Source organism: Siphateles boraxobius, unplaced genomic scaffold (assembly GCF_051911475.1).
Source record: "Siphateles boraxobius isolate OS27281-9 unplaced genomic scaffold, OSU_SipBor_1 19, whole genome shotgun sequence".
In the NCBI taxonomy this organism is placed as follows: domain Eukaryota; kingdom Metazoa; phylum Chordata; class Actinopteri; order Cypriniformes; family Leuciscidae; genus Siphateles; species Siphateles boraxobius.
Window position 1 is genome coordinate 6180302 of NW_027508799.1, and position 12480 is coordinate 6192781.

Consider the following 12480-nt stretch of genomic DNA (forward strand, 5'->3'; position numbering starts at 1 on the left):
CTTTGCCTGTGACTGGTCCCCTCCGCATTGTTTGTCCAGTTTTACACCGTTGACGTTACTTGATATTACCTCTGTTACATTCTATGAAATTGTCATTTTGTCCTATGGATGTTGTTCCTACTGTGCTATTTGTACAAGTTTTTGACTATATTGGCCCCTGTATTGTTGAGATGCTTAACTCCTCACTCTTAAATGGGGTTGTTCCTGCTTTTTTTAAACATGCCGTTGTTAAGCCTATACTTAAAAAAACTAATCTGGATCCGCTACAACCGAAAAACTATAGACCAATTTCGAAGCTTCCTTTCATGTCAAAAATTCTAGAAAAGTTGTAGCTGAAAAGCTCACCCTTTTCCTAGAGAATCGTGAGTTATTTGACAAATTCCAGTCTGGTTTTCGCAAAAAACATTCCACAGAAACAGCGTTACTTAAAGTCTCAAGTGATATTATGATGTCAGCTGACTCTAAAAAATACAAAGTGTTGGTCCTATTGGACCTCTCATCAGCTTTTGACACAATTGATCATAATATTATGATAAATAGACTTCGTGATCTGGTTGGCATGTCGGGATCAGTCTTAAAATGGTTTTCATCCTACCTGTCTGGTAGAAGCTTTAGTGTTAATATGAATCAGACTATGTCTGAAACTCCAGAGTTGTCGTGTGGGGTACCGCAGGGTTCTGTCCTGGGTCCTATTTTGTTCCTCTTGTATATATTTCCTCTCGGTAAGGTTATTAGTCAGTTTAGCGACATATCTTACCACCTGTATGCAGATGATATCCAACTGTATTGCTCCTTTAAGGAAACTGAGTTGTTTAAATTGTCCTTTTTAATTAACTGTCTTACTAGCATTAAAAAGTGGTTATGTGAGAACCTTTTGCTTCTCAACTCTGACAAAACAGAAACACTAATCACCGCCCCTGAAAGTAAAATCCCTAAGATAATACAATATATTGGTGACTTAGCCTCGTCTGTCCAACCGAGCCTCAGGAGCTTAGGTGTTGTCTTTGAGTCAGCTATGTCCTTGGAGCTTCATTCGAAACAATTAGTTAGAAACTGCTTTTTTCAACTGAGGAACATTTCAAAATTAAGATCATTTGTGACTAAAGGTGAATTAGAGATATTATTCATGCGTTCATCTCCTCCCGTTTAGACTATTGTAACAGTCTTCTTACGTGTTTGAGTAAGAAGGAGCTTTTTCGTCTCCAGGTTGTTCAGAACTCTGCTGCAAGGCTTTTAACCCGCGTTAAGAAAAGAGAACACATCACACCTGTTTTAGCATCTCTTCACTGGTTACCAATCCAGTATAGAATTCATTTTAAAATTCTGGTTCTTACTTTTAGAGCCTTGCATGGCCAAGTCCCTACCTACATCACTGACCTGATACAGCTGCAAACTCCTACCCGGAGCCTCAGGTCTTTAGATCAGATGTTATTAGTTGTTCCCCTTACTCATTTTAAAACTAGAGGGGACCAGTCATTCCAGGCAGTCGCTCCCAGGCTGTGGAATGCTTTGCCTCTTGTTTTACGTTGTGCCAATTCAGTTGATTCTTTTAAAAAACAACTGAAGACTTTGCTCTTCAAGCAGGCTTTTGGTTAGTCGAGGGGTATGGCTGTTTGTAGTGTTTTGTTGTTTGTATTTTGGGGAATGTTTTTAAATTGTTCTTGTATTACATCTTACTGTGAAGCACTTTGTGATGTCTATCTGTGAAAAGTGCTATATAAATAAATTTTACTTACTTACTTACTTACATCATCTAACAGAAGGATCCTCAACTGTAGTTATGAAGTGAGTTCGAAGTAAAGCATGTTATTAAATGTTGTCTTTTGTTGGACAGGAGGTTCAAAAATGATTCTCATGTTTGAAAAGATGTCTGACGTGTGTTGCTTTTTCAAATGCACACTATAAGCGACTCAAACTCACAGTGCTTTCAGATGGAGCAGCGTTTAAGAGCCGAACATCAATGACAAGTTGCGCATAAAAAATCACAGCCTTTACGATTTCAAAATCGCGATAAGCCAAATCGGTTTAAAGTGCGATTACATGGAAATTGCGATTAATCGTGCAGCCCTAATGCATACCCCAAGTGTGGGTATTTGGACAGGCCCCACATTTGACCCTACAGTACAGGAATGTTGGCGTTACCTAACTAGCCAGCTATATTAATAGCTAGTTAAATTTGGTGTAATATAACGGTAACTGTTATTAAAAATAGATGGCACATCATAAACATGTTGTCGCACTTCAGTATTAATGCGATTCCATCACAACTCTCATTTCGATACGTCAATGCACTGTTTTATAATAATGGATTATGCTTTTTTTTAAACTCATGTGACCTGACAGTAAAGAATTGGTCTTTTGTCATTATTCTGAACATTGTAGAAGCATTAATTGCATAGGTCATTGTAGTTTACTTTGCTGAATCATTAGTTTAACATTATCACTGTTACTTTGAAACAGCATATCAGTTGCATAAAATTTCATTTTTTGCTTTTCATAAGATAAGAGCAGTGACAGTGATGTTACAGGTAGGGGTCCAGGCAGAGGTGCAGGTGGATTGTGAGAGAGAGGTGTCAAGACTGTGAATCTAGCCATTCCAGGGTTCCAGACTAACTTTTTTTACTAGGAGGGCTGTAGCCCCTGACTGAAAATTTAAGGAGCACAAGCAGAAAATTTAGGGGCACACCTTAATTCAGCTTGCAATGCAATTATTCAAATTTCCCCCAAAATAACTGAAATACTGACAAATTCTTTAATAATAAATAGACTTAACGTACAGATATTCCAATGTGCAGTTTTATTTTAAGTTCGCAGGGCTCCAGACTAACATTTGAGGGCAGGAGCACCGAGACAATGAGTTCTACAAAAAATATCTGGTGTCACTGGGGCTGACAATAAAGCACTAAGCGTACTATAGGGTGTAGATGAAATTAACTTAATTATTATCTTTCATAATGTCTTAATATTAATTAAAAACCAAAACAAGTGAAAAAAAGGATATTAGGGAGTGAAAATAGCCAATAAGCAGCCTACTGTTTACAATGGTAATTTAATTTATTTTTTATTTTTAAATAATATTTAAATTAGAGTTTTCCTACATCTCAAAATGTTTAGTTTTAGGACAATCTTTGAAGGATGAACAAAAAATGTGTTGGTCATCATATTAAAAATGACATTTATATATGATATTATAGTTTTGAAGTGCTAGTTTTGAAGTCTTCCCTCTTGGCTCTCAACGAAGGCGGTCGCATTTTCTCTCCCTCCCCTCACCTCTCCTGCTTTGCTTCTCTCGTCACGTCTACTGTCTTGTACTTTGAGAGACTCTCGCTACACTGCTCTCCAAAACCAAGAAATTATGGATTTGATCAACTGGTCTCTCAACGCAATTGACACCATCTTCTCGACGAGAAGCTTGGGTTCGGGGGAACCTGACTGCCCTGCCGGAACGTTCGCGGCTGGCTACACGATGGACGCGTGGGAGAGGTGGCGGGTCGTGTGTCTGGCGGCTCTTTCCGTGGAGGACGTTGAAGATATCTACCTATTCGGCACCATGATAACAGGTCTTCTGCTGATTGGATTAGGCATTGCCCTGGTTTATAGAGGAACTAAGCAGACGGTGACAGCTGTCAAAAGCCCCGCAAGGCTGCCGGTGATGATTGAAGCGGTGGGCAGAGCTGTCAGCACTCAGACTGGGTCTATGAACCACAATATGGATAACATCATGGAGAAGCTCACAGCTTTGCAAAGGCAAATGGATCGTTTCAGAGACCAAAATAGACCAGGAGAATAGCCTGTATAAATTGAATGCGGCTACTTGCCCGGAGACCAAGCAATCCCAATCTTATCTGTTTCGGCACCCCCCTACCAGCACTGGCCTTGGCCAAGGCCGCTGCTGGAACAACAAGTCTCCCGGAAGAGCACTGCAGTGAGCCGCTCTTGCATCCCTTCCCCGACTCCTCAGACACCCGCTGATTGTTGACTCTGCCTGGGACATGATCAAGGTTGTCTCCATGGCAACTTGCTGTGTATCGCTATGACAATCCTGCGGACTGAGGCTCCTAGATTATGGTGCTGGCTTAGCGACTCTCTCCAGGCCTACACACACATGAACTTACACATACACAGATATGCACCTAACCCACACCCCATCCCACGCCTTCTCCGCTTCGTACCCCCAGTCTGACAGGCGGGTCTGTGACCAGCGCCATAATGGCTGCAGGACCGGATGCTGCTTGCCTGGGCTGGACTAGCTCCATCCCCCACTCCCCACCATGTTGCAATGTCTTGTTTGTAGAGTGTACTGTTTATGTGCTAATGTTGCTGAGGTGTTTTTTCCTGTTCCCAGACTGTTCTCCTTACAGGAGCATAGTCTGGGGGTCGCCTTTTTTTTCTCCTCACCTCTCCTCATGTCATGCTGTATTTTTTTCTCAAGTTGGCGCTGATATAGCAGCCTCGGTAACACCTTATTACCAAAGCAAATTCCTTGTATATGCACAACGCTACTTGGCAATAAAATTTCTGATTCTGATTCTGAAAAAGATGTGTAGTACTTGTAAGCATTTGACTATTTCTGTCACAATACCATAGTTATGGTTGGAGTTACTACATTAGCCTAAATCCTTGGTGAATGTTACTGATTTGTGGACAGAAACCCTTCTATAAGTTTCCACATCAGCGCTGTTTGATCTGATATCTATGGTTTATAACAGAGAACTCTGCGCCGAATCGGAATGTTTCTCACTGGATCTCGCTGCGATGATGTTATTAATTCTGAGGCGAATTCAATGGATTTCTTCACTGGATCTCCAGAGTCTGGATTTACTAACATTGTCGCGTGATCAAGATCGGCCTCCGACTGGCAAGTTCGATGTGATGTCTATTATTGGTCCGAACTAATAAACGGTCCGTGAAGCATAAATGAGTAGCGCATTTTCGTTCCGCTTTCATTTTGTTTGCATTCGCTGCTCGGGAACGTTGTGGTCGCGCCAGCGCGACCTAAATAAATATTTGATCGCACCAGCAGGAAAAATGGTTGCAAAATGCAACCAATTGGTCGTAGTCTGGGGCCCTGCATTCTTGTTTAATTTCTACGGAGAATTGCAACAGCTGTCATCAGAGGAGAGGGGGGGGAAGTCCAGCAAATTTCAGGGTTTCCAAGCCTTCCAGGGTTTTTCTGGACATTATGGATTACCAGCGAGTGACAACTGAAGCACATGTACAAAACAGAGGAGAGCCTGCATGGTGCACATGCCTAGATTGCCAGCTTATGCCAACAGATCAAGAAAATAAATGTTGAAGTCAAAATCCACAGAGATTTTGGAATCTGAGCAGGAATGTCCATCTGGAATGGTATTGTCTTGATGAGGGCATCATACATTTGGATAGACAGACATGAAACAACATTGTTGCTCTCAATGACTGCTAGGACCAAGGGGTCGAAAACTGAGAGTATCGGTATTCTGCATATCGCCAGTTCAGTTGCTGTGTATGGCAAATAAGAGAAAATTCCCAGACCTCCTTAGCAACTGTTCACCACAAAGAAGCACCATTTAGGTGAATTTAAAAACTGTGTGCACTGGTCCAGTGTGTGTATGTTTTTCATAATAATATTAATTTTTCATAATTTTAATTGGTTCTACGCTGTATTTTTTTTTTTTATAAAAGCAAAAAGTCTTACTGTGTTTTACATTTATAATTTTAGCTATTTAAAGTGTTCCTTTTATGCTTTATCACTTTTTCATCTTCAGTTAATCTGTAATGTTGCATATTTGAGCTTTAAAAAGATCTGCAAGGTTACAAAGCTCAAAGTGAACTCCAAAGGGAGATATTTTATTTAACAATCTTGAAAAGTTTCAAGAACCACAACGAACAGCTCGTTTGGTCTACAACGCGATTTTTCCATGTTTTATGAAGTCATAATTGTAATGACTGAAACAAATCAGACAATAATCTCTAAAACTCAAGAACGGTTTTGGTTACCATGACTACGATCAGATAAGTTGGCTTTATGGTTGTGAAAAATGTGGTCAGGTGGTAAAGAAAGAAGCCATAGGAAAAACCTACAGACCTCCCTCCATTCATTTATAGACAAACTGATCTATAAATGAATATTCATCTCAGGACATTGTGTGTGATAATTTACTGTCTTGTGTAGTGTCTTTTAATACTTCTTTTATATATATATATATATATATATATATATATATATATATATATATATATATACTGTGTATTTTATAATAGAACCAGCTGCCAATGTAACCTCACCTATACCATGTTTGGTCTTTATAAATTGGTACTTTGAACATTGAAATGATCATGTATATGATGTTGATAGCTACGAAACATATTAGTATTACAAGAATCTTTCATAGTTTCTTCATCAGCAACCAATCCAGCTGCTCATGCAAATGAGCACGCTTGAAACAAAAGATCCATAAATCAAATTCTCCCGGTTGGAAATTCCACCTTTGTTACTGGTTGAGCAAACCCTGAGAGGTGGGACCTTTCTCAGGCTTTAAATTGCATCTACACAAGCCCTTCCCTCTCTTGGCCTTCTCGGTATGTTCGAGTGCTGTGCTGTCCTGCGTGGCCTCAGCAGGCCCCAGGGCAGCAGGCCTTGACTCACAACCAGCCATGTGTTCATGGAGAGAGAGAACTTTCAACCAGATCAAAGTCGAACTAACCATGCAAGTTCATCATATTTTCTTCATCCAACAGAGAAGAAAACAATTGCAAATTCAACGTTCGACACTCACGTAACCATCAAGGCCCTTTTTCTGGAACAAGAAATGCTTTCAGTGCAAAGGCCATGCAAGTATACATTTAATGAGGTGCTCTTAAAATAATAAGCTGATGGTTCTTTTCATGTTCAATTAATCTTTGTATTAGCTTCATTTCATTTCTGGTTTCATTCTGTCATTTACCCTTAATTGTTTGTATGTTAGTTATGTGTTCGTGTTTTTGTTAAAACTTGTGCACAATATATATTTGGTTCTGACTCTGTGTTTGCAACAAAGTTTATTTTACGATCTTGATCTTGTTACATGCTCTAAGCGCTGTACATGCTAAGAAATAATTATTTTTCTTTTGCCATGAAAGATACCCTTTTCTTAGAATAAATGAATAATCAAAAGAGTTTGTCGGACGAACTGATTAATTCATTGTAATATTAATTTAGCTACATCAAGTTAATCCAATCAACTGTCCCAGATATTCATATTTAATCATAACAAGTTATGAGTTATTATTAATATTTCCCCTTTGAGCTAACTCGTTACATAAAGTTCCTCATTTAAATAATACCCCAAAAAATTTGGTAGTCCGAGGAGTGGGTGTGGTTGGGGCGCCTATTGCCCGTTATAGATCAACTACATATCATTATAAAGGTGTTTAAAAGACAAAATACATTTACTTGGACTTATTTGAAAATCTTAATATCAGACATTTCATGACATATTTAACTGATTTGGGAATGTTTCGAATAAAAAAGGAAAAGGAAAATGAAATAAAACCAATATATCATTCATGCAGCGCTATTTGCTATTATGTAAGATTCCATGTCTGTGGAATTGCCACTCTGTAAAGGGTAAAAAGAAAAAAGATAGAGCTTGTGATAGATCTGGCAGTATTATACCAGGGTGGTGGACGTAGCTATTCTCTACAGATTTGTGTCTGGGGCAGTTCACCTGTTCGAGGTGGCAAAACTATGGGAAGAAGATCAAGAGCCCATGGGTCATCTGTCCTAAAACTTCTCTGTCTTGAGATTTCCCCTGCAGATTTCAAACATTTCCCAATGTTATGAATGTTACGCTGCAGAATGTAACGCTGCAGCTGAGACGTGTGGCTGTCGTCCTTGGCAACCTTTTATATTGGACATGGTAATGTTTGGATTTCTTATTGTAGACTCGATATTGTCTGCAAGACAAGTAGTTTAAAATTTGTTGACATTGCAATGGATGAACATGTGGTTTTCCACATTGTAGTGACCAATTCCATCAAATTACCCCTACCTCAGGTGTTGCATAATTTAGTTGTAAAATTTGAACTTAAGTTCTCAGAATTTCTTATTCAACCACAGAAAAAAAAAGTGTTTTCAAAAAAAGTTTGACTTATGAAACATCGTCTTTGTGGTTGACATGCACAGGCTGATGGTTGTAATCCAGTGTAGAGAAAAGGGTCCTTTCTTTCTATCTTTTTTTTTTTTTTTGGCTGGGCATTGTGTGTGTGTGTGTGTGTGTGTGTGTGTGTGTGTGTGTGTGTGTGTGTGTGTGTGTGTGTGTGTGTGTGTGTGTGTGTGTGTGTGTGTGTGTGTGTGTGTGTTTGTGTGTTTGTGTGTGTGTGTGTGTGTGTGTGTGTGGGCTTGAGCACAGACCCCGCTAATGATTTAAGTAAGCGACCGCCGATGTATTGTCTGACTGGACAAGAACATGATGACACCTTTGAAAAACAACTGTGCATTTATATGCCACAATTCACAAGTTCACACCTACAAATAATCAGATAAAGTAGTATGCTCATTTGGCGTGCTTTCTGAGGTGAGGGCTCCGAGCTCTGTATTTTGGCCCGAACCCAGAGTACTCCCCCGTATCTCTGCTTAGGATACTAACCAGGCAAGTGTTAGGAAACGGGGTGGTGGAGGGATGCTGAAAACTGTCGAGGAACATAGGTGAGTGGGCTATGTATAAATATAGGCCTCATATCTTGCTGATTGGATAGATCATTTGGATGTGTTCCTCCCGGACTTTGTTAATAAAACAGAATTTCATGAGTTCACACTTACAAATAATCAAATAGATTAAAGTAGTATGCATTTGGCGTGCCGTCTGAGGAGAGGGCTCCGAGCTCTGTATTTTGGCACGAACCCAGAGTACTCCCCCAAAAATATGTATACCAATGCGGGACAGCAACCAGGAATATACCTGACAACCCCCCAAAAATTGCAGAGCGCAGGGCTGAGAGTCCGCCGTTCGGACAGGTTAGTCAGTGAACCGTAAGTGTTAATGCATCATTGGACAAGGACCTCACGGCTGCGGTAGTGAAGAAATTTGGCCAGATTTATGAAACTGAGCTCCTTCGGGAGCGAGGAAGTAATACTGCTGTAGCAGTGCAGAACTGAGCTCCTGCGGGAGCAGCGGGGACATCAATGCTGTGGCAGTGGTGAAGGTTAGCCAGAGGAACTGAACTCCTGCGGGAGCAGAGGCGCCGCAATAGGGCAGGCAAGCCAGGCAATTGCCTGGGGCCCCGCATTTTAAGGGGGCCCCCGAGGGCTGATCATTCAAACAATCAGGAATGTTAATATAAAGATGCAGCAACATCTCTGCATTCCCCTTAGTGGAGCCCCTTTCTCGTTAAACTGGTTATGTTTTACCGTCTCGCCTTAGCAGCCTTTTTCAAACTGGAGCAGCGCTTACTCGCGGTATGTAGAAAATGCATGATTTGATTTGTTAAACATGAAAAGGACTTATCCGTCTGGTATGGCCGCTATGTTCGCTATTATTAGACGCATATCAAAGTGTTTGTGCGGAGTGTGCAGCGCGCAATGTAGCTAGCCTATGACATGGAGGCGCCGGTGCGATTAGGCTACTTGTATTTTCCTATAAACAGTGGAAAGAACTTAAAATACTCTGTCATTTCTGGCCACAAGGAAAAGAATAATGCATCAGTCGCAATTTTACTTTTATGTGTGTAAACTCACAATAACAAGAAAACGTTGTGCTTTTGTAAAATAAAATAAAACAATCAGGGCGCGCTTTTATCGTGTCCGTGAACTGGAGCTTGTCTCAAAAATAAACAGAAACACAGCTTATACTAGCCTCTCATACATGATAAATATATCGATATAAAGATTGAAATGTCCACTTTTAAACAAAAAAATTCTAATCGAAAGCAAATATCATCTGATTATGTAATCCGTATGAAAGGTGCATTTCTTTCAAAAGGCGCATCCACTTTACAGCGAAGATGTTTGGAGATATGTTTGCAGCTGACACTAATTTAGAAAACACTAGTTTATTCAGGGCCGGCCCGTGGCATAGGCGGAATAGGTAAATGCTAGGGGCGCCGTTCATCCATAGGAGCAGCAAAATGAGTGAACGAGTGATTTTTTTTTAAACCATTAATTCGAAATACTACCAAATAAAGCAAAAAAAAAAAAAAAAAAACTCCACAAAAACTTAACTAAGTCCCCCGACTCCGGTCCGGCGCACCAATCTCCCCCGCCCAGCGAGTGCTTGAAGTGCGCCAGAAATAGAGTGTGCGTGATCAGTTGTTGGTAATTTGTTGTGTAGCGTAGCCTCTCGCCGCATCCAATGTAGACAGCATTGCTTTTGTTTGAGGGCGCTTAACACACTCAGGCTCCCCTGTAGAAACGGCCTGTCAGGTCTAGACAGGGTGAAAGTTACCTGATTGTGACGGATGGCCAAATGAGGGGGGATGATAAATGACTTTTTTTCTTTTTTCTTTTTTTTTTGGCCAAAATTAGCAATGATATTTAAATACAGTTTTATTAAAATAGCAATGTTTTATGTAAAATTCACTTTTCTGTTTCATTCATAGTGAAAACAGCCATAGTTTAGTGGACAGATTGCTACCATCAACTGGAAAACAAACACTTTTGCTAGTGCTCAATAGTTGGTGCATGAATGACATTTGGACGATGACATCACTGTTTTATTGCTAGTGCTCAATAGTTGGTGCATGAATGACATTTGGACGATGACATCACTGTTTTATCCAGAGTGGTTATATTTAAATGAACTAAATTATTAACTTATTTACAACAAAAATAAGCCATCACTGAACTTACTTAAGCTGGACTATGACACTATTTTCTTTTAGATCTGCTGTACAGGAAAAGCAAACTTTGTTGTGTTATTTTCCTGTTATCACTGTAAAGCTGTCTTTAAATAATTTGTATTATAAAAAGCGCTATATAAATAATTTGTATTATAAAAAGCGCTATATAAATAAAGGTGACTTGACTTGAATGCTAGATGTAATGCTCTTGCTATTTGTGTTTAGGCTGTAATGTGTGTATATATATTTATATATATATATATATATATATATATATATATATATGCTGAATAATCATGAACACAATGACGGGGTGAAATGGGCTGTGATGCATGGGGCTCCAGGTAAAATCTTGCCTAGGGTAGCAAATTGGTCAGGGCCGGCCCTGAGTTTATTAATAAACAATTAAAATCTTCATTTTTTAAGACATATTTATTATCATTAGCCTGCTTTTGCGGCAGGATCTATGTATGCACTTGCATTTAGGCTTCCTCCATGCACCCAATATTTAAGCAGAAATTAATATAAACGTGTGATTAGTGACTCAATCTGTTACACATTTGAAGATTTACTGTATCTTGAAGATTGTTGTATTGTATCTTCTGTTATAAAGATGAAGATTGACATTTCGTTAATTAAAAAATACGCACTTTTGTAAAAAATAAACAACTTGTGTTCTGTTAGATGTTCTGTGTTTTGACTACTTTTTGAAATTTTTATAATAATATCTCTAGGCAATGAAGATATATTAACAAAAAAAATCTTATATATTATATAGGCTATAAAACATAGCTACATAAAACATATATAGGCTATATATATAAGGCCCTCATTGATTTATTTTGCCTGGGGCCCCCAGTCAGAGTTGGTTCGCCTCTGTGCGGGAGCAGCGGGGACATCACTGCTGTGGCAGTGGTGAAGGTTAGCCAGAGGAACTGAACTCCTGCGGGAGCGGGGAGATAACAACTGCTGTGGCCATGAAGGTAAGGTTAGCCAGAAATGGAGCTCCTGCGGGAGAGGAGTAGATAACATTGCTCTGATGACCAGCGGCCGAGTGTTTGAACCTGATTGTGGGAGAAGCCTTTTATGTGCAGATATGGTTGCTGCTCCTATGCGGGAAAAAATTATTGGAAAAGTAATCTGCTGGGATGCCAATCTGTAATTGTAAGATGGATTTTGTGGGTTGAAGCTGGACGTGATGGCAATTTCTGAGCATCTGAGGAGACAAAAAATCCAATATAAAAATTGCGTCAATAGTGTCATGCTAATAGATATGATTAGATCTGAGCAGAACCAGAAAATATGAACACATCACACCAGTCCTCAGGTCTTTACACTGGCTGCCAGTTAGGGATTGATTTTAAAGTATTATTAATGGTATATAAATCATTCAATGGCCTAGGACCTCAATACATTGCAGATATGCTCACTGATTATAAACCCAACAGATCACTCAGATCATTAGGGTCACATCAACTTGAAATACCAAGGATTCTAGGGGAAAAGGCTTGTAGGTCGGATTTAATTGATGTGTCGAGAAGAGGTTTTAGTGGGTGATTTATGGGAAGATCCGCCCTGAATAGTGAGGAACTGGGGTTGGGCACACCTTTGGAGCCAGCAGCCTGAATTTCTGATAAAATCTGTGCTCTGATGTTTCTGCAACAGGGGGCGGTTCCAAAGCAA